The following is a 4962-nucleotide window of genomic DNA, read 5'->3' on the forward strand; positions in this document are numbered from 1 at the left end:
AAATATTCATAATAAAGAGGAGATAAAAAATAGGGAGAGGGATAGGTATGCTGCCGATATCAAGTATGCTAGCGTATAGCACCAATTGGAACACATGATGGAGTATCATTCAGGAAGGATATGGGGGTCATTTCAGAAAAAGGGAAGAAAGAGATAGACACAATGGGTGCTAGCGTACTTGATATCGGTGGCATACCCAATCTTTTCCCTAAAAAATAATACAAAGTTACAAATTTCTTGGTAAAAAAAGAGATCTTTTTTTCCTTTTGTAAAAAAAGCAAGAGAGATTTTTCTTTTTGGTAAAAGCAAAAGGGATTGGTGAGAAGATATATTAAGAGTTTTGAAATATCAATGACTCAATGTCAAACAATATATAAAATTAGGTTAAATTCAAGGTTAACATCAGAATCACAACCAGGGGCAAAAATCAAGGTCAGGCTAGGCCAAAACTAGGGTCAAAAGTCAAGATAAAAAAATCAGCGCCGGGTTCAGGGTGGGCTAAAAACATCAACCCTTACCTATCCTGACACTGACTCAGGGTTAGAAATTTCAGAGTCAACCGCCCTCAGGGCCAAAATTTTTAGGTCGATACTTGTTCGGGATCAGAGCGGGCCAAGGGCGGGTTTGGGTTGTCAGGGCCAAACTTGCGCCCCTAGTTAAAACCCTAAATTCCACCGTCATCAATTCAGAAGAAACAAATTATGGGTTAAAATATAGAACCCTAGATATTAGAATCGTACATGTTAGTTAATATTCCCCAAGTAATGGTAGAATAAAAAGAACAAAAATCCGAACAACAGAGTAGCCAATACTCAGAAGAGAAGATGAAGAATCCATAGACGTTCCAATCAAAGTTGGAGAAGAAGTGGTCAAATCCAGTACTCAGAAAGGAGAAAGTGGAACTCCAAATCTGAACAGCAGAGCAATGATGGGGAGAGCAAGGAGGTCTAGCCTTCAGCGACGGTGTTGAGGTATGGCCATGGGCGGTCTTCAGCATCGATGAGAGGAAGAAGGTTGCCCCGATTTTTATAATTCTTTTGAATGACCACTTAAGAAGAAGAGGTAGAATTATGTGTGCTATTTACATTAATTCTTATATAAACGACATTTAGCTTTAGGTGGGTGTTTCAATGGAATAACTATGTCTGTGTAGCAGCAACTCCTAAAACAACCAAACAGTTTAAAAAATGTCTGTGTAGCAACAACTCCTAAAACAACCAAACAGTTTAAAAAAGAAACAAAGAAAACCACGTTTCACTAGAAAAACTCTCCAACGAATTATACAACCAAACACATCAAGTTTTCAAGGGAGGAGTTGCTCACCAAAGTAGTGGAGAGAAAGGGCTACTGCAAGTCAAAATTGAGAAGGTTGTAGACCAGTTTTTAGATGTATTTAACGATTTCTATGGCCGCTGCAAGCCGAAATCGAGAAGATTGTAGACCAGCATTCAGAGGTATTTAACGATTTCTAGGGCTGCAGCAAGTTGAAATTGAGAAGGTTGCAGAACAACATTCAGAGGTATTTAACAATTCCTATTTTGCTACGCTGTCATCAAGTAGGATTTTGTTTTCCTTTGTTTCGTCATTTTCAAATTGAGTTCTTGAACTATTGGATGAGATCTCCTCGATTAAATGAGGAAGGAATAGTTTGATTCTTTCGTTTAATTTTTCTCCTTTGTATCAATCAATTTCTTCGAAGCTTTATGTCGGGAGAGGTTCTTGCTGGATTTTTCAAGTTGAGACAAGTTTATAAATATTATAAAAAAAAAAAAAAATTGTTCCACAATGACTGGCCCAATCCGTGAACCAAGAAATTAAAGTCTCACAGAGAGACCAATTGTGGGAAATGATCTCTCTTCTCCTCGTATGAATACCCTACCCTATCCTATCTTGGGCTCTACCTGCGACTTCATCCCCTCTGCATCTCGACAGCCAGGTACGCCATTAACTTCTTTTGTATAAATACGCAAGAAAATCATTGAATGAAAAGAGAATTTTTGAAGTTTCATATCAAAGCTACATTTTTAATGGAGCCGCCTAGTGCTCTCCTCGAATCGATCCAACAATCAACATTGTGTTTACCTTAGATTTCTTTTACAAAATCTTCTCTTGCAATACCCTTCTATTCTATTTCTTCTTTGATAAGTTTTCTTATTCGTCATCCAGATCTGGTTCTAGATGGTGCCATTGAAAAAAATAATTTGGTGTAGCTGGAAGAGTTTTCTTTATTTTGATGAGTTCTCTTGTGGAATTAGGGTGTTTCTTTTTTATATTGGCATTTGATCCTAGTAGTTGAATGCAAATATGGTGAGTTAGGATCTTATAGAGTTATTTTCTTTCCTTTTCTGGAATTTTGAGTTATCATTCTTCACTTGTAAAATATCTTCTCAGAATCTTAGCCACAGGTAGATGTTTGGAAATGGTTTATGAAACAACATGACAGGGGCAATGGGAAAGCGTCAAAACCTTCTACAGAGAAGTCTTCTCCAGCAACCTCTCAACCAGATAAGATATTTGTCTATTGCATTTTCTCTTCCTTCACCTCTTTTCCACTACTATTACTACTGAAGAGACTTCCGGAGGTGGGGGGGTTGGTGGATGGATAGCCAGAGTGTTCACAAATAACAAATAAGAAAGCTTGGGAACTGATTAATTTACTTGATAGAAATTTTTTATAGCTTTCTGTTTTTGGAGAATTCAGAAAAATTATTGACCATGCTATTAATTGTCTCCCACTTCTCATTATTTTTTTCCTTGTTAAAGGACTCAAGAGGATTCCTACACCTTTTATCTTTCCTCTTTAATAAATATGATGCATAAGAATTTTAATTGGTTTTTGTTGAGAAGAACCAAGAGTATGGAACTTGAGAGCTCAGGGAGAATGAAAGCTAGCCTATATTTGCCTCTGATACTGAGAAACCAAAAGATGGAAAAGAGAACCCAGCCAATAGAAAGAGCTAACGTAATAGTGAGGAGCTGCACAGTGGTATGAAACACCCAGCTACAAAGAAGCTTTGCAGGGTAAATGATGATGATCACTGATAACTTTGCTGAGGGGTCCCAGTGAAAAATTGAAGTCTGGATTAGGGAGAGGAATTTCTCAGAAGCCTGTAGATACCAATGAAAATGATGAAAGATGATATGGATGATAAATATATTGAATCTCTATTTTGTTTCTGCAGTTGATGTTAACCCTATTGATGTAAACATGAGACTTCTATCCTTGCCTTCTACTCTTAGTGATTTACTTATCCAAAAAACAGGGAGAAAGAAATAGTGATTTACTTTTAATGACATCTTGCTATTCCCTTGAGATTCTCTAAGTTTTTATGATGTATTCTGATCCATTTGGTTGCTCTAGATAAAGTTGGCAACTCTTCAGCAAGAAAGTTGCTCCAAAGGTTCCCGTCACATGTGATTCTCCTACTAACTAGAAAGATCAATATATTGCATAATGTTCATTACCATGGACAGAGAAATAGAGACTCAAGACTATTGGAAATCAATCTCTTATATGTGCTATAATTTGTTGTATTTCTTTGCATATTCCTGATGTCCCCTGTTCCTGTTGTCCACCATCATTTGGAAAAGGAGGTATTAACTGTCTTTCATGTTATGGTGGTTATATGTTAGCAGCTCCATGACTATTTGACAAGTTGGAACAAATTTTTTTCTCATACTAGTCAAAAGGGGAAGGGGAAAAAGCAAAATGATGCTGGATTCTGTTATACTGCTGCATCATTAAATGCCAAATATCAATCATTATTATGATTACTCACTTACCTTGTTTATTCCCATATAATTCTCATTTCTTACATCTATTATGAGTTTTGCTTTTAGCACAATATTTTACTACTTGTGGTGCTCAAGTTTATGGCTTATCTCTTCACTCTTATAACATGTTTCTAGTCATAAAGTAGCTTAGTGTCTGCATGTTGTTGTCTGCCATTAATTTGGTAAAAATTATCGAATCAAAAGGAAACATATTTTTGCAGGAAAGGGGAGGCCAATTATGGACTTGCGTACCTCCATGAAGATTGTGGGTTTCCTTTTATTGTCTTCTCACCATAACTTTTAAGAAGGGGTTGGGTTCCTCTAATCTACAGTGTTGGAGTCATTCTCACAAAATATTTATATTTGCAGGTCATCCTAAGATTATTCATCATGATATCAGGGCAACTATATTGTCCTCCTCGATTTTAAATTAAGGCAAATTTTGATTCATATCCTCAAAATGATACAATGAAACTCCTACATTGTGAAAATCACTCTTACAAGACGGTCTTTGGCTTTAGAATTCTATCTAGCTAGAACTCTACCAAAGCAGTGAAAATAAAGAGCAAATGTTTATGGGAAGGTTTTGTATCTCAAGGGATTATTTAGATTGCATAAGGATCAATAGATAGAAAGGAACTTACTGAAAACAAGTAGCAATTGGGGTAAAGGTGAGTATCTATACAAAGAGCTTATCAAGTAAATCTGATAACAATTCATATATAGGAAAACATATAGCCAACAAATTTGGAGGATGGAAGCCAGATTTGAGGGATTAATCTAAATAAATATTTGTTGAGCTGATTTGCAGGCTTATTTTGGTAGTTTGCGGGTTCTTTTGTAGCTTGCATCCCTCCCTGCTCACTTCAGCTCTTCTGCTTGTTTCATTTTTGTTCCTTTTCTTAAAATGAAAATTCTCTCTATTTCAGTGGTTATAATTTATCTCTCTCTCAATGTAAGATGACACATATACCTTAACATTAATTTTTAGTAGTTTTTGCCCCACGTGCATTTGTACATATATTTTTACTAGCATATATATATATATATATATATATATTAGTAATGAAAAATGAGTGCTTCATAAAAATGATCATAGCTCCAGGCAAAAGCCCCCATATGGCAAGTAGCACTTTCATAGGATCAACGAGCAATAGTGGGGCGTGCCGACTTGTACCCACAATCAGC

General features: G+C 36.2%; 1 long non-coding RNA gene across 1 annotated transcript; it reads left to right on the top strand.

The window, feature by feature from the left end:
- The first annotated feature begins 753 nt into the window (after positions 1-753).
- On the top strand, positions 754-3323 carry LOC122088251. The gene is made up of 2 exons (XR_006143024.1): positions 754-1519; positions 2848-3323. It is a non-coding gene; the product is annotated as an uncharacterized LOC122088251 (long non-coding RNA).
- Positions 3324-4962: the final 1639 nt, after the last annotated feature.

This window comes from Macadamia integrifolia, chromosome 9 (genome assembly GCF_013358625.1).
Source record: "Macadamia integrifolia cultivar HAES 741 chromosome 9, SCU_Mint_v3, whole genome shotgun sequence".
Taxonomy (NCBI): domain Eukaryota; kingdom Viridiplantae; phylum Streptophyta; class Magnoliopsida; order Proteales; family Proteaceae; genus Macadamia; species Macadamia integrifolia.